Genomic DNA, 23,705 nt, shown 5'->3' with positions numbered 1-23,705 from the left:
CAGTGCTTCACATCAGGTGGCCAAAGTATTGGAGTTTCAGCTACAGCATCAGTCCTTCCTATGAATATTCAGGACTGATTTTCTTTAGGATGGACTGATTGGATCTCCTTGCAGACCAAGGGACTCTCAAGAGTCTTCTCCAATACAACAGAGCAAAAGCATCAATTCTTCAGTGCTCAGCTTTCTTTATAATCCAATTCTCACATCCATACCTGACTACTGGAAAAATCATAGCTTTGACTAGCAGAACTTTGTTGGCAAAGTAATGTCTCTGCTTTTTAAAATGCTGTCTAGTTTGGTCATATCCTTTTCTTCAAAGGAGCAAGCGTCTTTTAATTTCATGGCTGCAGTCACCATCTGCAGTGATTGTGGAGCCCCCAAAATAAAGTCTGCCACTATTACCACAGTTTCTTCATCTATTTGCCATGAAGTGATGGGACCGGATGCCTTGATCTTAGTTTTCTGAATGTTGAGTTTTAAGCCAATGTTTTCACTCTCCTCTTTCACTTGCATCAAGAGGCTTTTTAGTTCTTCTTCACTTTCTGCCATAAGGGTGGTGTTGCCTGCATATCTGAGGTTATTGATATTTCTCCCAGCAATCTTGATTCCAGCTTGTGCTTCCTCTAGCCCAGCGTTTCTCGCGATGTACTCTACATATTAGTTAAATAAGCAGGATGACAATATACAGCTTCAACATACTCCTTTTCCTATTTGGATCAGTCAGTTGTTCCATATCCAGTTCTAACTGTTTCTTCCTGACCTTCATATAGATTTCTCAAGAGGCAGGTCATGTGGTCTGGTATTCTCATCGCTTGAAGAATTTTCCACAGTATTTTGTGGTCCACGCAGTCAAAGGCTTTGGCATAGTCAATAAAGCAAAAGTAGATATTTTTTTCTGGAACTCTCTTGCTTTTTTGATGATCCAACAGATGTTGGAAATTTGATCTCTGGTTCCTCTACCTTTTCTAAATCCTGCTTGAACATCTTGAGGTTCACAGTTCACATACTGTTGAAGCCTGGCTTGTAGAATTTTGAGCATTACTTTACTAGCATGTGAGATGAGTGCAAGCATGTGGTAGTTTGAGCATTCTTTGGCATTGCCTTTCTCTGGGACTGGAATGAAAACTGATATTTTCCAGTGCTGTGGCCACTGCTGAGTTTTCCAAATTTGCTGACATGTTGAGTGCAGCACTTTCACAGCATCATTTTTTTGGATTTTAAATAGCTCAGCTGAAATTCCGTCACCTCCACTAGCTTTGTTCATGGTGATGCTTCCTAAGGCCCACTCAACTTTGCATTCTAAGATGTCTGGCTCTAAGTGAGTGATCATATCATCATGATTATCTGGGTCATGAAGATCTTTTTTGTACAGTTCTTCTGTATATTCTTCTACCTATTAATATCTTCTGCTTCTGTTAAGTCCATACCATTTCTGTCCTTTATTGTGCCCATCTTTACATGAAATGTTCCCTTGGTATCTCTAATTTTCTTGAAGAGATCTCTAGTCTTTCCCATTCTATTGTTTTCCTCTATTTCTTCGCATTGATCACTGAGGAAGGCTTTCTGATCTCTCCTGGCTATTCTTTGGAACTCTGCATGCAAATGGTATATTTTTTCTTTTCTCCTTTGCTTTTCACTTCTCTTCTTTTCTCAGCTATTTGTAAGTCCTCCTAAGACAACCATTTTTCCTTTATGCATTTTTTTTTCCCTTTGGGATTTTCTTGATCTCTGCCTCCTGTACAATGTCATGAACCTCTGACCATAGTTCTTCAGGCACTCTATCAGATCTAATCCCTTGAATCTATTTGTCACTTCGACTGTATAATTGTAAGGGATTTGATTTAAGTCATACTGACTGGTCTAGTGGTTTTCCCTACTTTCTTCAGTTTAAGTCTGAATTTGGCAAAAGGTGTTCATTATCTGAGTCACAGTCCACTCCTGGTCTTGTTTTTGCTGACTGTATAGAGCTTCTCCATCTTTGACTGTAAAGAATAGAATCAATGTGATTTCAGTATTGTCCATTTGGTGATGTCCATGTGTAGAATCTTTTCTTTTGTTGTTGGAAGAGGATGTTTGTTATGACCAGTGTGTTCTCTTGGCAAAACTCTATTAGCCTTTCCTGTTTCATTCTGTATTCCAAGGTCAAATTTGCCTGTTACTCCAGGTATTTCTTGACTTCCTACTTTTTCATTCCAGTCCCCTATAATGAAAAGGACATCTTTTTGGGGTGTTAGTTCTAGAAGGTCTTGTAGGTCTTCATGGAACCATTTAACTTCAGCTTCTTCAGCATTACTGGTCGGGGCATAGACTTGGATTACTGTGGTATTTAATGGTTTGCCTTGAAAAGGAACAGAGATCATTCTGTCATTTTTGAGATTGGATCCAAGTACTGTATTTCAGACTCTTTCGATGACTATGATGGCTACTCCATTTTTTCCAAGGGACTCTTGCCCACAGTAGTAGACATAATTGTCATCTGAGTTAAATTCACACATTCCAGTTCACTTTAGTTTGCTGATTCCTAAATGTCAATGTTCACTCTTGCCATCTCCTGCTTGACCACTTCCAATGTGCCTTGATTCATGGGCCTAACATTCCAGGTTCTTATGCAATATTGCTGTTACAGCATGTTATTTACTTCTATCACCAGTCCTATCCACAGCTGGGTGTTGTTTTGCTTTCGCTCCATTTTTTCATTCTTTCTGGAGTTATTTCTCCACTGATCTCCAGTAGCATATTGGGCACCTACCAACCTGGGGAGTTCATCTTTCAGTGTCCTATCTTTTTTTGTTTTCATACTGTCCATGGGTTCTCAAGGCAAGAATACTGAAGTGGTTTGCCATCCCCTTTACCAGTGGACCACATTTTGTCAGAACTCTCCACCATGACCCATCCACCTTAGATGGCCCTACACAGCATGGCTCATAGTTTCATTGAGTTAGACAAGGCTGTGGTCCATGTGATCAGATTGGTTAGTTTTCTGTCATTGTGGCTTTCAGTCTGTGTGCCCTCTGATGGAGGAGCATAAGAGGCTTATGAACGCTTCCTGATGGGAGAGACTGACTGAGGGGGGAACTGGGTCTTCTTCTGATGGGAGGGGCCATGCTCAGTAAATCTTTAATCCAATTGTCTCTTGATGGGAGGGGCTGTGTTCCCTCCATGTTGTTTGCCCTGAGACCAAACTATGGTGGAGGTAATGAAAGTAATGGCGACTTCCTTCAAAAGGCCCCATGCACGCACTGCTACACTCAGTGCCCCCAACCCTGCAGCAGACTACCGTCAACCCATGCCTCTGCCAGACACTCCTGGACACTCATGGGCAAGGCTGGGTCAATCTCTTGTGGGGTCACTGCTCCTTTCTTCTGGGTCCTGATGCACACAAGTTTCTGTTTGTGCCCTCCAAGAGTCTATTTCCCCAGTCCTGTGTAAGTTCTGGCAGCTCTATGGTGGGGTTAATGGGAAACTCCTCCAAGAGGGCTTATGCCACACCCAGGTCTGCTGCACCCAGAGCCCCTGCCCCTGTGGCAGTCCACTGCTGCCCCGTACCCCCACAGGAGACACTCAAGCACAGTTCTTTCTCAGCCTCTGTGGCATCTCTGGGACCTGGTTCACACAAGGTTCGTTTGAGCCATCTGAGTGTCTCTGGTGGGTATGGAATTTGATTCTAAGTGTGATTTTTCCCCTCCAACCATCTTGCTGGGGCTTCTGCTTTGCCCTTGGACATGGGGTATCTCCTCAAAGTCACTCCAGTGCCTACCGTCTTGCTGGAGCTTCTCTGTCCTTGGACGGGGGCATCTCCTCACAGCCACTCCAGCGCCATTCCACCACCACTCCAGTGTTAGTCACATGAAAGTTTTAGTCACATTCAACTCTCTGTGATGCCTGGAGTGTACAGCTCACTAGGCCCCTCTGTCCATGGAATTCTCCAGGCAAGAATATTAGAGTGGGTAGTCATCCAGTTCTTCAGGTCATCTTCCTGATCCAGGGGTAGAACCCAGGTCTTTTGCATTGCAGGCAGATTTTTCAATTGTTCAGTTGTTCAGTCATGCCTGACTCTTTTTGACCTCATGGACTGCAGCATTCCAGGTTTCTCTGTCTTTTATCATCTCCCAGAGCTTGCTCAAACTCATGTTCATTGAGTCAGTGACGCCATCCAACCATCTCATCCTCTGTCTTCCCCTTCTCCTCCTGCCTTCAAAATTTCCTAGCATTAGGATCTTTTCCAGTGAGTCAGTTCTTGGCATCAGGTGGCCAAAGTACTGGGAGATTCAGCTTCAGCATCAGTCCTTCCAGTGAATATTCAGGATTGATCTCCTTTAGGATTGACGGGTTTGATCTCCCTGATGTCCAAGGGACTCTCAGGAGTCTTCTCCAACACCACAGCTCAAAAGCATCAATTCTTCAGTACTCAGCTTTCTTTATGGTCCAACTCTCACATCCATACATGACTACTGGAAAAATCATAGTCTTGACTAGATGGACCTTTGTTGGCAAAGTAATGTCTCTGCTTTTTAATATGCTGTCTAGGTTTGTAACAGCTTTTCTTCCAAGGAGCAAGTATCTTTCAATTTCAAGGCTGCAGTCATCATCTGCAGTGATTCTAGAGCCTGGGAAAATAAGATCTGTCAGTGGTTCCATTGTTTCCCCATCTATTTGCAATGAAGTGATGGGACCAGATGCTATGATCTTCATTTTTTGAATGTTGAGTTTTAAGCCATATTTTCGTTCTCCTATTTCATTAGGAATATGTCAGTCTTTCCAATGAATATTCACAGTTCAAAAGCATCAGTTCTTCATCACTCAGGCTTCTTTAGAACTATATAAGAGAAATTATATTTTATTTGATTCCTAAATGGTGTTGGACCAAGGGATAGGCTAGAAGAGGAAAATATTTCGGGTTAAGGAATAGAAATGTGTCAATAACATCTGTTATTTGATAATTATTTGTTTACACTAGTTTTATTTTATACTCAGTAAAATGCTACTGCTGCTACTGCTAAGTCACTTCAGTCATGTCCAACTCTGTGCGACCCCATAGACAGCAGCCCACCAGGCTCCCCCGTCCTTGGGATTCTCCAGGCAAGAACACTGGAGTGGGTTGCCATTTCCTTCTCCAATGCAAGAAAGTGAAAGTGAAGTTGCTCAGTCGTGTCCAACTCTTAGAGATCCCGTGGACTACAGCCCACCAGGCTCCTCCATCCATGGGGTTTCACAGGCAAGTGTACTGGAGTGGGGTGCCATTGCCTTCTCCCTCAGTAAAATAGGAGAGGTTTAATTATTTTTCTAATCATGCTTGCAAATATATTTAAGCAATTCCCAGATAATATCAGGAGTGTGGGTTAGAAGAGAGGTGTTTAAAATCAAAAAGAAAACTATATATTTTTCTATTTATCTATCATCTATTGAGAGAGAGACAAAAAGAACAAGAGAGAGAAGGGTGGTAAATATTAACTCTACAAGACACAACAGAAAGCAAAATGAAAGAAACAGGTCTCTTAGGTGTAAGTTTGCATCAAGGTGAATCAAGGATGTTCTCTTTCCTATGGAATTTTGATCTGAGAATTCAGAAAAAAGACAGTTCTAGAGGAGAAAACAGGACTATTTCCTAGAAGACAGTCAAAAGACCTTCAGTGTTTATTTTTTTTGTTTGTTTTGAGTAAAGTTTTCTGGTTTATTTTTGTCTATTAATTTTAAACAAAGATTTAATTAGAACTCATTAAAAGACGTCAAAATCACACCTGAAAGATGATGATTTTATGCACTTTTTTAAAAAGATAAAGCGAACAACCCATGGAACATTGAAATAAATTTTGCATTTGGTGTAAGATGAATGGAAAAGAAGGATATTACATTTCATTTAATGTGTTTGCAAATTTATTCATATGGTTTCTCTGATTCTTTTTCTTCTCTCTGATTAGGGAATAACAAATTCTAAATATTAAATGTTTCTGTTCATCTTTGAATCTTTTAAATCAAATGTACTGCTCTGATTTATTTTATGCATGCAATTTTGGCTAAAGAAAACCAAGAATCTCTTTGCCTCTACTTTACAATTTATAGATTCAGTAGATGAAATCATTGAAATCAAAATGACTTTGATAAATTTTTTTATTGTAGGGGAAAAGACCATCTTAAACTTCCTTAGAATTTAATTTCCATTTTCAATGCCTCTGGAGATCATTGTCAAAGCAACGGGAATCTCAAAGTAATTCACATTCGGGTTATCTTTCCTTCCAACCTCAGTCTTTAGTGATGTATTATTTTCAGTATCAAAATGGCTGATTTGTCATTTATTTATTTAAAAATTTAAAGAGTGTGGTGTGTATGTTTGCCTTTGCCCATATGTTTACCTGGAATGCAAATGCACAATCTGAATCATATTCATGGAATGATAAAACATGGATAAACAGAAAGTAGCTTTGGGATAGGGGTGCATCTTGACAGCAACGAATCAAAGAATCTAAATATTGAAAGGGCCCTTCAGCTATCATCTGGGCCTGTTTCTTAACTCCAAACAGTTGAATACTCCAAACAACTAAAGTAGGTGGCTGTCGATTGCACTTATAATAATGGAGTCATCACACAAAGTACTTGTTTCCACAACTCTAGAGAATCTGGTATTTTAATCTTCATCACGAATCCTGTTACTGAAGAGAGTAGTTTTGTGTGTACCCTGATTTTCAGACAGCATCTCTGCATACTATCAAATATATTCAGCAAAACTATACATTTTATTAATAACTTTATATCATTGTGTGCTCAGTCACTCAATCATGTCTGACTTTTTGTGACCCCATAGACTGCAGCCCGACAGACTTATCTGTTCATGTAATTTTCCAGGCAAGAATAGTAGAATGGGTTGCCTTTTCCTCCTCCAGGGGATCTGCCTGACCCAGGGATCAAACCCGTGGTCTCTTGCACCTCCTGCATTGGCAGGATTCTTAAACAGCAGAGCAACCTGGAAAGGCTCTTTATATCATTAGTGTCTGGCAGTGGTGCTAGTGGTAAAGAACTCCCCTGGCATGGCAACCCACTCCAGTATTCTTGCCTGAAGAATCCCATGAACAGAGGAGTCTGCGTGGACTACAATCCATAGGATCACAGTCAGACATGACAGAAAATGACTTAGCACTTGCATGCCTGGCACATAAGCAGCACAGAGTTTTATTTTGTTTTGTTTTGTTTTTAATGTTGACAGGATCCACTTAATTTTAAAAATAATAGCTGGTAATGTCACAAATGCATGGGAACTGAGGGAATTATCCCTGGTTTTTCATGTAACTTATAGGTTAACAGATTATCTAGCCCAGAAGTTCTTCTATAAATCAAGGAATAAAGAAAAAAATCACACCTTCTAGTGGTGTAACAGAGAAAAAACCTGACTCCATACTGCATTTATTCCTTTAGCTCCACCCATTGTGCTCTGTGCTTAGTCATGCTGGCTCCTCACCTTTGTAAAAGAGTGTTGCTTAGAACCTGCATTATACTTAGTAGCCCTTTCTAAGGCTCAGACCTTTAAAGATATAACTCTTTCCGTTCATTCAGACATAAAAATATCAGGACAGAGAATAATGTTTATCTTGGAGGTTTCCAGAAATGTCCCGAGCAGATATAGTTGGATAGGAGTAAGAACAAAGGATTATCACATCCCCTCTGGGGTCTGGTCAGCACCAAGAAATTTGCAACAACCAGCTACAACTCCTCTCCTTTGAGTATAAAAGTAGTCTGAATTCCACATAACTTGGAGAAAATGGTAGTCTGCCATCTTCATTTGCTGGCTTTCCTAATATAGGCACAATTTCTTACCCCAACACCTCTCTATTTATTAGCCCATCAGTCAAGGAACAGTAGGAGCTTGGATTCTGTAACAATGGCATTAATTTCTTTGTAAAATACTTCAGAGCTTTGTTGAGTTTTCATTTTAATGACTGTTTAAAGGATGAGAAACCAACTTGAGAAACTGGCTGCTGAGAAACAAAAGCCTGAACTGCCTGTCTTTGGCCACTTATCGGTTACAAATGGCATTTTCAGTACCCTTTTCTCCTTTGTCTTTGGCTGCTGAGATACCTTGTAAAGGGAAGAATCACAAAGACAATTCAGTGAAATCACAGAACATGGAAAAGGCCAAAGATACACAGTTTAGTTTTATCTTTCAGGGGCCATATGAGGCCATAAAATTCTAACACCTAATTCCTGTAAGAAAGCTTGTAAAAAGAAGAGAAAATAGTACATCATAAATCCAGCCCTCTGCCATTGACCGTAGCAAAAGAGAATCTGGTACAATTTAATTTGTTTTAGTTACAAGGTTAAGAATGTAATCTTGTGACAAACAGTTTTCTAATCAGGATTAAGCTTCAGTGTACTTCAGATAATAAGCTTTATGATAGAAAATTACAGAGGAATTTTCTCAACTAACCTTCATTCCACTATATTTATTTAAGTATCTGCCAAGTTTGTTAAAGAATGTCTAATATGTAATGCATTGAAATTTGGAAACAACATTTCTAATTATATGAGGCTATTATAGATATAATAACTATCATTTTATATATAACTATTCATTTATAACAGGGTTTTCCTAGTGGGCTTAGACAGTAAAGAATCTGTCTACAATGCAGGAGACCCTGGTTCGATCCTTGGGCCAGGAAAATCCCTGGAAAAAAGGGATGGCTATCCACTTCAGGATTCTTGCCTGAAGAATTCCATGGACAGAAGAGCCTGGTGGATTACACTGCATGGGGGTTGAAAAAGTTGGACATGACTAAGTGGCTAACACTTTAAATATATTTATAATATACCTACCAACTTGAAAATAGTTTTTTTTTTTTTTTCCCCCTAATCAAACTCACTTTTTGAGTCTTTGTAATTGCAAATGCTTTGAGAGAGAATGTATCAGTGTATGCAAACATTTTGAATTATCTTTACTATTAAATCAGAATTGGCTGAAGTATTTGCTCTTGTAGATTTGTCTGCTTTCCTATTTTTGCTTCTAGTCTGAAAAGACTTTCAGTAAAAGTTTCAGAAAAGTCATTTTTTTTCTTCCAAAGTTTTGAAATCCCTTGAGGTTCTTCCCATTTCAATTCATACAACTTACTTTATCTCAAAAGGGAATCTCATTGTAATTTTATCCATTTCCATGACTTTATTTGTCATTTATATTTCTCAAATATTTAGCCCCAGCTTGCATTACAGGCTTTCATTATGAAAAACAAAACAAACCTCATTGTCTTCTACCTGCATAATTCAATTTTCCTGTATTCCATATCCGTGAAGGGCACTGTCCCCCACTCAGTTGAACCAGGAGAGAGGACCAGAGCCATTCTCGATACATTTCTCTTTCTAACCTCCCATATCCAATTACTGACTTTTGTGGCACATACTTTGTAAACATTTGTTGATCAGTGTACTCCTTTCCACCACCATCACCTCTACCATCTGTTTAGTCTGCCATTATCTTCCTGAAGAAATTACTGCAATGGACTCTTAATTGATCTCCTTGTACAATTCAGTTTCCATGCTTAAATGGAGAATTATTTGTTCAAATACGAAAATGCTCAAATCATCAACATTTGCCATTTCCATCTCTCTCTCTTCCTCTCTTTTACACACACACACACACATCAATATTTCAAGAAACAGATCTCCCTTAGGCTTAGAATTTTTCTCCCTGTCGCTTTTATCTTCTTTGCTAATTCCATCTACTAACTTCCCCCCGCCCCATGTCTTTCCCCTAGACCCCAGTTCAGGGCTTACACCTCTCATTATTCATCTCCTGGCATCTTCTTAGTGCCTTGCTATTTCCCTTCCATAATACTGAAGTGAAAGTGAAAGCGATAATTGATCAGTCGTGTCCAATTCTTTGCGACCGCTAGGCTCTTCTGTCCATGGGATTCTCCTGGCAAGAACACTGGAATGGGTTGCCATTTCTTTCTCCAGGGGATCTTCCCGGCCCATGGATTGAGTCCCAGTCTCCTGCATTACAGACAGGTTCTTCGTTTTTTTGTTTGTTTGTTTGTTTTTTTATTAGTTGGAGGCTAATTACTTTACAATATTGTAGTGGTTTTTGTCATACATTGACAAGAATCAGCTGTGGTTTTACATGTATTCAGCTGTTAAAAAGAATTCATTTGAATCAGTTCTAATGAGATGGATGAAACTGGAGCCCATTATACAGAGTGAAGTAAGCCAGAAAGATAAAGACCATTACAGTATACTAACACATATATATGGAATTTAGAAAGATGGTAACAATAACCTTATATGCAAAACAGAAAAAGAGACACAAATGTATAGAACAGACTTTTGGACTCTGTGGGAGAAGACAAGGGTGGGATGTTTCAAGAGAACAGCATCGAGGCAGGTTCTTTACTATATGAGCCTCCAGGGAAGCCCCCGTGAGCAGGTTCTATTGTGATTGTGTGATTGCTTGCCTATATTCCTAAATACAATCCATTTGAGGGCAGAGATCATCTCCATCTACTTCACTAGAATATACTCAATGACTAGCACACAGTATTTAATACCTTATCACTTATTAGGTGCTCAATTAATACCATTAGAATACATAAGTGAGTGGACAAATGAAAAAGGATTACATTCAAAATAGCATTTGATTTTAATACAGGATAAAATAGTTTTGCCTTTCACTTTTAGGTGTGGGATCTCATTTTAATTAACTTTCTACGAGTATGAGTTGGTCACTTCTTTATTGAGAGAGCAGTTTAAAATTTCCAGACAAATTGACCAGAAAGTTCACAGAGTTTCCATATACCTTCTCTGCCTCCTCACAGTTTCCCCATTAGGAAAAATATTACATCATTGTGGTATCTTTGCTATAATTAATGAGTCAATATTTATACATTATTATTAGCTAAAGTTAATAGCTGACATTAGAGTATATTCTGTGCGGTAGTTCTATGCATTTTGACAAGTATATAATGTCAGTAGCCACTATTACATTATCAAAGAGTTTCACCTCTCGAAAAACCTCCTGTGCTTCATTTATTTATCTTCCTTCCCTCCCTTTCCCTGAGCCCTTTGCCACCAGTTGTCTTTTTACCATTCCCTTAGCTTTTTCATTTACATAATTTCATTCAAGTCTTTAGTTTCAAAAAACTTCTGTATGCTAAAAATCATAGTTTTGAAACACAAAATGTAGCCCATTTCTTCTGTGAAATAATATACAATACAGTACATAGCATTTTCAGATTGACTTATGTCCCTTTGCAATATGCATTTATGATCCCGATCCTTTGATGTCTTTTCAAGGCCTGCTAACTTATTGTTTTTAATGGTTGAATATTATTCCATTATATGTATGTAGGTCTGTTAGCTCATTCATTTGTATATTGAGGGGCATCTTTGTCATTTCTAGATTTTAGTAATAATGAATAATACTGCAATAAATTGTGTGAAGATTTTTCTGTGGACATGTTTGCAGTTCACTTGATCAAATGCCAGGGAGTGCAACTGCTGGATATTAAAGAAGTGTGTTTAATTTTGCAAGAAACTGCCAAACTGTCTTAAAAAGTGGTTGTGCAGTTTTGCATTCCTATCTGCAATGAATAATAATTCCTGCTGCTCCACATCCTCTTCAGCATTTGGTGTTGTTAAAGTTCTGTTTTAGCTATCCTGGTAGCTCAACTGGTAGCGAATCCACCTATAATATAGAATACCCCAGTTCGATTCCTGGGTCAGAAAGACCCCCTGGAGAAGGGATAAACTACCCACTCCAGTAATCTTGGGCTTCCCTGGTGGATCAGATGGTAAAGAATCTGCACACAATGTAGTAGACCAAGGTTCAATCCCTGGGTTGAAAGATCTCCTGGAGGAGAGCATGGCAACCACTCCAATATTCATGCCTGGAGAATCCCATGGACAGAGGAGCGTGGAGGACTATAGTCTGGGGGGTTGCAAAGAGTCGGAAAGGACTGAGCAACTTTCACTTCATTTTTCTAATAGATGTGTTGTAGTATCTTGTTTTTGCTTTAACTTGAAATTCCTTAATGACATATGATATTAAGCACCTCTTCATATGCTCATTTGCCATCTTCTCTCTTCTTTGGTGAGGTGTCTATTCAGATCTTTTGTTTAAGTTTTAAAGCAAAATTGTTTGTTGTTGTTGAGCTGTAAGTGTCGTTTGTGCATTTTGGATACAAGTCCTTTATCACATTCATGTTTTACAAAGACTTTCTCCCAATATTTGGCTTGTATTATCATCGTGTAAATAGTGTATTTGACAGAAGAAAAGCTTTTAATTTTAGTGAAATTTAACTTATTTATTTCTTCTTTCATGGATCATACCTTTGGTGCTGTATCTAGAAAGTCATTACCAAACCTAAAGTCACCTAGATTTTTATCCTCTGTTATTTTCTAGGAATTGCAAAGTTTTGCATTTTACATTTAGACCCATGATCCATTTTGTTTTCATTTTGTGAAAGGTGTAAGATCTGAGTCTAGATTTCTTGAGTGTGGATGTCGGTTCTTTCAGCACATTTTGTTAGAAAGACTATCCTTTCTCTATTGAATTGCTTTTGCTCCTTTGTTAAAGATCAGTTGATTATATTTGTGTGAGTGTATTTCTGGCTCTTCACTCTGTTCTATTGATATACTCTTTCTTTTCTTTCACCAATACCATATTGTCTTGATTATTGAAACTGCATGGTAAATCTTGAAGTTGGGTAGTGTCAGTCTTACAACTTTATTCTTCAAAATTGTTTTGGCTGTTCTGGGTCTTTTGCCTTTTAAAGAGTAGAGTCATTTGTTACTATCCACAAAATAGCATGCTTGAATTCTGATTAGAATTGTGCTGAATCTATAGATCAGGTTGTAAAGGACTGACATCTTCCCAAGAAATTGATTGATAAAATGAATACAATCCCTCAATAGACTTCTGCCTTGCCTTCCCTTTGAGGAATAAAGTCATGTGTAAAGGAACTATAATATCTAGACAGGAAGTATTTTTAAAGATTTAATAGATTTGAATCTTTAGAACAATTTTAGATTTGTAGAGTAATTGGGATATAATATAGAGAGTTTTGAATAGTGAAATATAGATTTTAATATAATGATAAAAGGAATATGCCATTTGCTGAATACATATAATTATATGGGATCAATTGCTCTGTACTTGATTCAATCACTTTAAAGTGCTTTTTGACCTTTCAAATTATAATTGTGATGTCAATTATACTTAGCAGGGAACTTCATAGCCTTCACCTATATACATTTCTTTAATTAGTAATGTTATTCACTTTGAGTTTTTAAAATAAAACTAAAGACAGACATCTAACCAGATTGCATACAAAAGACTTTCAATACTGATTTGTTGTAGAGCATATTCTGTAAGAGAGAAAAGATCAAATGGGAATGATCTAGGGGGGCCTCAGCCTGCGGCAACTTGAAATAAGGCTTCAGTTCCTGGCCAGAGATTGAGGTCAATTTGTAGCAATGAGAGCACTGAATCCTAACCACTAGACTGGTGGTCAGTGACAAAGCCCTGAATCTTTGGCTTTGTAGAAAAACAATTCCCATAATGATGGAAAATAGTAAAACAAGAATGTATTAGGAGGAAAAATAGTACAGTACATTTGTATAGAAATAGCTGGACTCAGAGAGAGAGAATCATGCTCTCATAGTACTTTGAATTACTTTATGGAGCATTTCATCTGGGTTTGCTTTGACTAATCATCTTGCTTTGCTTGGCTCTCAGTCCATATTTGGTATGTCTCAGGGTCCTCACATGTGTGCATGCCCATCTTTTAGCCAAGATGGATTCTAGCAAAGAGGCCTATGGGTAGTTACATCACTACTTATAAGGTGAGGCTTCCTTTTTTGACCCCCCTAAAGCAGCCTTTCCTCTTATGTATAGTCAGGGAGGTCTTCTTAACTTCAAGAATGAGGAATATATGGCCTTTTATCTCTTATTTGAGCAGGGCCCAGCCTCCTCCATTATCCTGCTATTATGGAGTTTCTTTCCAGAGGGAAGAAACTGTTCAGCCTAGGGCTCATGTATCTCCTACTTCAGGAACATTCTCTTCTAATGAGGGATTTTTACAGTCAAATATTCTTCTTTATAAAGAAGTCTATAAAATTTACAGCCTCCTAGGCATGAAAGTTATGATTTTTCAAGTAGTCATGTGAGGATGTGAGAGTTGGATCATAAAGAAGGCTGAACACTGAAGAATTGATGCTTTCAAATTGTGGTGCTGGAGAAGATTCCTGAGAGCCCCTTCAACAGCAAAGAGTTGAAACTAGTCAATCCTGAAAGATTAGTCAAAGTTACTGTTTTTCCAGTGGTCATGTATGGATGTGAGAGTTGGACCATAAAGAGGGCTGAGTACCAAAGAATTAATGCTTTTGAATTGTGGTGCTGGGCAAGACTCTTGAGAGTCCCATGGACAGCAAGGAAATCAAACAAGCTAATCCTAAAGGAAATCAGACCTGAATATTCATTAGAAGGACTGATGCTGAAGCTGAAGCTCCAATACTTTGGCCACTTGATGCAAAGAGCCGACTCATTGGAAAAGACACTGATGCTGGGAAAGAATGAATGCCGAAGGAGAAGGGGGTCGCAGAGGATTAGTGGGTTATATAGCATTACCGACTCAATGTGGGGGGGGGGGGGTGGATTTCCCTGATAGCTCAGTTGGTAAAGAATTTGCCTGCAGTGAAGGAGACTCCAGCTTGATTCCTGAGTCTGGAAGATCCCCTGTAGAAGGGATAGGTTACCCACTCCAGTATTCTTGGGCTTCCCTTGTGGCTCAGCTGGCAAAGAATCCACCTGCAATGTGGGAGGCCTGGGTTCGATACCAGGGTTGTGAAGATCCTCTGGAGAAGAGAGTGCTACGCACTCCAGTATTCTGATCTGGAGAATTCCATGTATTGTATAATTCATGGGGTCGCAAAGAGTTGGACACAACTGAGCGACTTTCACTTTCACTGATTCAAAGGACATGAATTTGAGCAAATTCTGGAAAATAGTGAAGAACAGGGGAGCATGGTGCGCTACAGTCCATGGGGTTGCAAAGAGTCAGACATGAATAACTGAACAATACCACAAAGATACAAAAATTTTTCTTCTAATATAACCATGTCTACTTTTTATTTCCTAAAAATAATGCTGCCACTGGATGTGACTTACTTTTGCTATAAATCCTTTCCATGTTATATCCTACTCTAGGACCTCATCTTACCATGTTCTAGATTAATGTGACAAAACATATTTTGATTTTTTTCCTTGCGTTGTGTGTGACTTTTGGACCCTTGCAGGGTTTTTTGTTTGTTTGTCTGTGTGTTTGTTTTGGCCCCAATGTGCAGCATATGGGATCTTAGAACCCTGACTAGGGCCTGAAGTCCCTGAATTGGAAGAGTGGAGTCTTAACCACGGGGCCTCCAGGGAAGTTCCAAGACCCTTGGGTTTTGATTCAACACCTCTTCACCAATACCTAGTCAGTTGTCAGTATTACTAATCTAAATATTTTACCTCTAAGGAAGGATTTGAAAAACAGCCCTCTCCCCCCAAAAATGTTTCAAGTTCTTTACATTTTCAAAGCTAGGTTCTACTGAAGAATGTAAGGATTCAGATCAAAGACAATAGATTTGGAAGTAGGGGAATGTTGACAGATTACAGTTCTTCATTCCTGAGGCTAGAAAAGAGAAAAGAATTCCCTGAGGTGCAGGCAGATTGCTGGATGATGGGTCCCTTTTTCTCAGGCTAAATTCCAGAGGAAGAGGGAAAAAAAATCATTCAAAGAAAAAAAACAGCACAGTAAAGACTGTTAATGAAAGAGGAGTTATGGCTGGTTATTAGTGCTGCTTGCACTTGCTGCTAAGTCGCTTCAGTCTTGTCTGACTCTATGAGACCCCATAGACAGCAGCCCACCAGGCTCCTCTGTCCCTGGGATTCTCCAGGCAAGAATACTGGAGTGGGTTGCCATTTCCTTCTCCAATGCATGCGTGCATGCTAAGTCACTTCAGTCATGTCTGACTCTGTGCGACCCCATGGATAGCTGCCCACCAGGCTTCTCTGTCCACAGGATTCTCCAGGCAAGAGTACTGGAGTGGGTTGCCATTTCCTTCTCCCGCTTGCACTTGGGGAGAGCCCAAAGAAGTGAAGAACTGGGCTTTAGAAAGAGACCCTTTGTAGCTTGATTGTCCAAATCACTTATTTATTTCTAGAATAAATCATGAGCTCCTAGGATTGACACAGAATTGGGAAGAGTGGAACAGATTTAAAAGAGGCTGTAGAGGGGATATTTGGTGTCAATTTGAAAGGACTAATGCTTGGAGACTACTCTAGATAATGTGCATGAATGTGACAATATGGAGAGACATCTTTAAAGACACTTCCGTTCCCCTCATTCCCTCATGGTGTGTATACTGTGAGCCCCCTTTGGACCTTAGTTACAAACCTTGGAAATGGATGAGAATACAAACTTCAAGTAATGTGTTCATTCATTCATTCATTCATTCTACTTTAGTGAAATAAAAGTTATAAAAATGTAAAATAATTACTGTGGAAGTAAAATGAATTAAATGATTAAACATAAAAGTAGTTACCTTCCAAACACACCCTATTGCTTGATTGTATTCTTATCAACGGTTTGGCATGATATTGTTCTTGACATTTTTGTAAACTGCTATGCTCTCTTTCTTTTTCCCTGAGATACACTGCAACTTGATTCCCTTATTCTATGTGTGACTGCCCTTGCTTTTCTTTAACTTTGTGCTCCCTGACTACCCAATTGTGCGACAAATCAATTGGGCATGCTCCTAACTTTTCATTTGGAACACTGATCCAGAGAAATCAACCAACCATATAAAAAAAATAAATAATAAAACCTTCAGTGAATGCAAGGGCCTAAGTGAACACAGAATGTATTATTTCATTTATGCTATTAATGAGTGCTTTCAGAAACAGACACAAACATACAAATGCGTGTGGTTAAACATAAACATGGGATGCTATCTAGCAGATATGGATTTTGGAGAAGAATATATTATGTTATTATACATATTAATCTAGTCATATGCACTCAGGTTGGCATAGTCTAGCATGGTCTGGCCTAGGCTTCCTCTTTAGACCAAAGCAAATGTGACTGTACTCTCTGGACCCCAGGAATACTAACCTTTTTTTCTTTTACCTCAACTACGCGAGTTAGTTTCTGCATTATACATTTTACATAAATGTTTTTTTTCTGATACTAGTGTTGCTCCCCAGATCTTCAAAAAGATGTCTCCCTCCTGTCTTTTGATCTGAGCTGTTATGACACTTTCTTAGGGATATTTCACATTTTTGGTATACCTCACATCAGTTAGGGCTTCCCAGGTGGCATTACTGGTAAAATATCTGCCTGCTAGTGCAGGAGATGTAAGAGACACAGGTCCTTGGTTTGGGAAGAACCCCTGGAGGAGGACACGGCAATCCACTCCAGTTTTTTTGCCTGGAGAATTCCATGAACAGAGGAACCTGGCAGGCTATAGTCCATGGGGTGGAAGAGTCGGACATGATTGAAGCAACTTAGCATGCACATATACACAGAAATTATCTGTGTGGCTTTTATAATCCTATTCTGATTTGACATATAATCTCTTTACTGTGATCTTTTGATTTTCATAGCACTTATAAGCTTCTGTAATTTACTCATATGTTATGTAATTATTGCTAGAATGCAAGCTCTGTAAGATGAAGATTTTTATCTGCTTTTTTCAGTGATCTAACAGGGATTCAAATATTTCTTGAACTTTAATAAATGACTTGTTATGCTTTGTTATTGTTAATCTATTTATTAGTTTTTAATATGCATCCCACCATTAGAATTTATGGTCTATAAGGAGATCTATATTTCCCACCATAAATTTTAACCCTAAGGCACTTTGCCTGCCTTCTTCACCACATAAATCCAATGTTTATTTCACACTTAACACACATAGTAAGTATTCAATAAATACTTGTGAAATAAAGAGCTTAATATTTGTTGTAGGGAGGAATTATTATTTCAATTCAATTTCAGAATTTGTAATAAGGCAACCTCATAAATGCTCACAATATATCTGAGAAATTAAAAATTCATTTTGTTAGCTGCTTCTCAAATTTATTTATACTTAATAACTAGAGATTTAAATACTTCAGTAGGATATATTTATTAATATAACCACAAAACAAAAATTATCTAAGATTATCAAAACAAAGCTCTTAAATAGGATCCATGAATTTTAAGAAACTATTTTAGAATAACTCATAAATGCTTAGAAGAAGGATTGGCATTTAAATTGTTTCAGTTATCTGTATAATTCAATTACATGGAAAGCAAATTTACTAATGATCCTACTTAATTAGTATATTACTGTCAATAATTTCCTGGATTTCTGTGCTCTGTCTTAAAAAAAGGGCATAGAATAATCTAATTTTACTAAAATTCTTCTGACATTTTAACAATTGACCTAATCTTCTATTATGTTTTTATTGAAATAATAATGTTAAAGTAGACATACCTCATATTGACTCATTCCTTTTCTATTTTGTAGTAGTTCAAGAAGTATAGCTTTGTAATATACCATTAAAATGTACTCCTGCTGCTTCAAGCAACAACCAATCAGAAAATAGAGAAGAAGGCTGACTTCACATTGAAGGAAGATGCTGTTTTCCCAAAAAGGAGCCATGTAAACATTGCCTCAAGGTGACAACCATAAGGACCACAGAATCAAGAAGAATTCTCCCTCTTGCCTCAGGGAAACTTTTCATTTATTTCTTGATATCATAAACTCTGAAAGTTCTCTAATGAGGAAAATGCCCAGTTGCAATAGTAATTGAAGGACTTCTCTGTTGGTCCAGTGCTTAAGACTTTACCCTCCATTGCAGGAAGTACACGTTTGATCCCTAGTCTGGGAACTGAGATCTCACATACCTCACCACTAAAAAACTAAAATATAAAACAGAAGCAATATTATAAAAAATTCAATATAAACTTTAAAAATAGTTCATACCAAAAAAATCTTAAAAAAAAAAAAAGAAATAGTAATTGACCTTCATTTATGCTTCTTAAGGACCCACTGTGTATGTGCCATCCCAGTAATGATAAAATTACACTGTTTAATTTCAGGGCAAACTTTTGTTATTAAAGAAACCAAACTTGCCTATACTTTACCTTCTGGGACAATATGAACACTGCATTTCATTTTTCTAAATCTACTTACTATAAGTTTCATTGATAAAGCATTTAGCATTCAATTTAGTAGTTTATTTTCTGTATGCATTATATATTACTTTGACCACTTAATGGGAAGAACTGACTCATTGGAAAAGATCTTGATGCTGGGAAAGACTGAAGGCAAAAGGAGAAGAGAGTGGCAGAGGGTGAGATGGTTAGGTAGCATCCCCGGCTCAATGGACATGAGTTTGAGAAAATCCCAGGAGATAGTGAAGGACAGGAAAGCCTGGCATGCTGCGGCCCACGGGGTCACAAAGAGTCAATTAGTGACTGAACAACAACGAATGCATGCGCTCAGTGGCTCAGTTGTGTCCACCTCTTTTTGACCCTATGGGGGTGGTAGCCCACCAGACTCTGTTCATGGAGTTTTCCAGGCAAGAATACTGGAGTGGTTGCCACTTCCTACTCCAGGTGATCTCTGACCGAAGGATCGAACCGGAGTCTCTTGAGTCTCCTGCATTGGCAGATGGATTTCTTTACCACTGGTGCCACCTGGGAAGTCCCATGTGTATGCATATGTACATGTAATCTATATATGTTTTGATAGATATATTCATTAAGTTCTGACTTCATCTAAAGTAATTTAACATACGGTCTCTAAGCTCCAGTGATAAAATACCCCCTGCCCACTAAGCTTATCCACTGAGGCTTTCTAAAGAATGTATTTTGTGGGCAAGAGTAGAGGTCATGTATCTTATGTAAAACCAAGGCCACTTTTTATGACTTTGCCATGCCTGCTTATGTCCTATTTGGGTTGTTGATGTAGAATGTTTTCTTCCTTTTCTCAGGCTAGTGTTCAGCCCATTCAGGGAGGCTGCAACTCAGAGACTCTCTTTGGGAAGCATATTGTGAGTTTTACCTCAAACCTCTCTCCTTCTCTGATAGATATGCAAAACAGGGTCCAAGACACAGTGAGTTCATAAAACTACTTCATACTGTCTCAGGACAATTAAACCCCTCTGGTATCTAAGCTTTCGAGATGAGTTTATTTTGTCATAGATTTTATCCCTGGTAGCTCAGCTGGTAATCCGCCTGCAATTCAGGAGACAGTTTGATTCCTGGCTTGGGAAGATCCCCTGGAGAATGGAACGGCTACCCACTCCAGTGCTCTTGCCTGGAGAATCCCATGGACAGAGGAGTCAGGCAGGCTACAGCCCACGGGGTTGCAAAGAGTCAGACACAACTGAGCGACTTTCACTTTCACTTCCTTGTTTACTGTGGGATTTATTTCTTTTCTTGAGGCAGTAGTTTTTCCTCTTCTATATTCCGGATTCCCTTAGGGCTCCACTAAGTCCTGGAGCCCATATATTGGTGCCTTAACTCTGACTTGATACTTTAAATCTATGCTCCAATGAAAAGCATGTTATAACAAGGCAGAGTTCTATAGCTTTTAAATAACAACTTAATGATATCATTTTTAATATAAAGATGAATTTGCTTTAAGGAAGCTCTCTAATGATTAAATCACCTAGAGTCAAATACTCCTTGTCATGAATTTCTGAAATAGTTTTTTTTTTTTAAATTATGTGTGATTGTGGGAATATATGTCATTCTGCACAGTGATAATTTAATGCTGACATGAATAATAATGCTGACTGAAACTCCTAATTTTTACTCTTGTTGACTTATTCTAAATGTTTTCAGTTTCAACTATTTTAAATGAAATGATGTCTTGTTGACACCATCTAGTAAGAAGTAGAAGTAGAATTCAAACCTGGTCTTTGTGATTTTATAATTAGCATGGTTTCTCTGAGCACACAGCACCTTCTTCTGTGACAGCGTAAGCTTTGGAAGCAGAATTTGTTCCCTCAGACCATATGGTTTCCATCAGAGATGGGAACTTAGAACTTTGCTTCTCTCTAAGATAGTCAGCATTTACCAAGAACAAACTGTTATACCAAACAATGTAATTGAGCACACTGCATTAGTATTTCAGTTAAGTTTAACTATTTATTGCCTTTGGGTATACACATGCTGATTGAGTTTATACAACTTCTGAGTGATTGAACAAGGATTTGAATTCAGGCAGTTTTATTCTAGATGTTTCATCCTTGTCCACTCTGCTTTTGTTTGGAATATTGTAAGTACTGCATCAAGCAATACTTAACATATACATGCGTGCATGCGTGCTAAGGCACTTCAGTCATGTCTGATTCTTTGTGACCCTATGGACCATATCTCTCCAGTCTTTTCTGTCCATGGGATTCTACAAGCAAGAAAGTTGGAGTGGGTTGCCATGCCCATCTCCAGAGGCTCTTCCCAACCCAGGAATCAAAGCCATATGTCTTATGTCTCCTGCATTGGCAGTTGGGTTCTATACTACTAGTGCCACCTGAGAAGCCCGTATAGAGTCCCATACACTAAGATAAACTCTTATCCAAAATGAGTGGCTTGATAGAAATTCACTGGTAATTTGACCATCAATATTTCGATATCCTTTTTCTCTTCTTATTTTCTCCCCTTTGTGACTGATATAAGTGATACATTAACAGTGCCAATTCCTAGTCAATTAGACTCTAGTAAAAGATATTTAGTTTATCATGATCACTCTTCCTTTTATAATCTAGTTGCCCTTAACCAGATCTTGTCCTAACCCTTAACCTTAAATGATAAACTACATCTCCCAACGTCATTTGATGTCTTGTCCCCACTATTTACAATCCTAACTGGGTACCCTTGGTCTTTATAAGATTGATGTGAAAGTGAAAGTCACTCAGTCTTGTCCAACTCTTTGTGACTCCATGGACTCTAGGCTGCCAGGCTCCTCTGTCCGTGGAATTTTCCAGACCAGAATATTGGAGTGGGTAGCCGTTCCCTTCTCCAGGGGATCTTCCCAACCCAGGGAAGGAACCTAGGTCTCCTGCATTTCAGGTAGATTCTTTACCATCTTAGCAAATAGGGAAGTTCAAGATTGATGTGAGATATTTCAAATAACAGACGTACACATGTGTAGCTAATTATTTTAGGAGGGTAGAAAAGAATGTTTGTGGGCTTTGCAGAACCATGCCATAAATGGAGGTTCCTCTGTCAGTGCTACAGATAGATTAAAAATGCTTAAGCTGTTGATTCTTTTGTTGAGTGACTGCCTGCACAATGTTTGACAAGAGGTCCTTAATAAGTGCATCTTTTGTAGGAAGTTTGTTCTTGTTTACCTCTGTTTGTTTCCTAAAACCAGTAAGGGAAAGCTGAAAAAAAAGCCTCCACAAACTGAAAAAGACATATATTTACATACGAAAGAGTGAACACATTCTTTTTATTTACCAGTTAACAATATTCATTCAACTTCTTTTTTCCCCTTCTGCTTCATAATATGTCAGTAGCTTCTTAATCAATTCAGTTAGCATTAGCTTTCCCTGAATATACTGGTCATACCCTACAATGTCTAACAGTATGGTGAAATGATTAGTAATCAGCATTTATTATATTACTGAATGTAATTTGAAAGAAAAACAGAAATACACAAGAAACCATGTATTTATTTATATATAGAACTTAAAAATTGCTAACTTATACTCTTACAAATGAGAGTAAGAGGCCAGGTTTTCAGATCCTACTGGTTTCCATCAAATTAATGAGCAGCCTCTAAAAGATTGCTGTGTTTCTTGAAATGTACATGTTTCTTTTTGCTATTTGAAAATAAATTTATAATATTGTGTTATAAATTGTCATCCATCATTGATGAACCATTTAGGCACTCTGAAGTAAAATAGTATAATATTTTATTTTGCCTTTGATGGAGTTGTTTCTCCATTAAAGTAAGCAAACTCAGTAAAGATTTAAGGGAGTATTTTGCTAAAATATTTGTTTTGTATTTTTGATTGTAAATAGATCCTTAATACACTAGAGTTCACAATTCATCAGGGCAATCATATTAAACTTTTAATTATTTAATAAATGTATTATTTAATAAGCTTATCCTTGACAGAAAAAAATGTGAAAGACAACCAGTATTAACGCTGGAAGGCATTTATCAGGCTAAATATGTGAAGTGCCTCTGCATACATATTCTTGTAGCTGAGAAGGAAATTAGGAAAATTTAGGAGGAAAATACTGCACATTTAATGTACGCTTTGGCTCAACACAGGACACATCAAAAATTAAGTTCCTCATGAATCTGATGCTGCAATAATGATAATTTAGATATGCACAGAGTACAAGATAAAAGTGAAGTAACACACTGGTAATACATTTCATCAGATTTTGGCACTGAGGAGCATAAAACTGATAATCAAATTACCTCATACTGGAGTGGGAAAAGACAAGAGTAATGCTATCATTCTTCATGGTTGATTAAGCCTAGAGAGTTGTGTTGACATATGCAAGATCATATAGCAAGTGGCAGATCCTGAAATAGATCCATACTCATAACTCTTAGTCTCTTGATGCCATTCCAGGCCAGTGGAAATTGGTCAGTTAAGCTGACCTCCTTGCATTAACTTTAGGGCACAAGACAATTAAAGAGCTAAGACTATAGTATGTACTTTTTCAACACTT

The sequence above is a fragment of the Odocoileus virginianus genome, chromosome 7 (genome assembly GCF_023699985.2).
Source record: "Odocoileus virginianus isolate 20LAN1187 ecotype Illinois chromosome 7, Ovbor_1.2, whole genome shotgun sequence".
Classification (NCBI taxonomy): Eukaryota; Metazoa; Chordata; class Mammalia; order Artiodactyla; family Cervidae; genus Odocoileus; species Odocoileus virginianus.
This window is presented reverse-complemented; position numbering follows the sequence as displayed.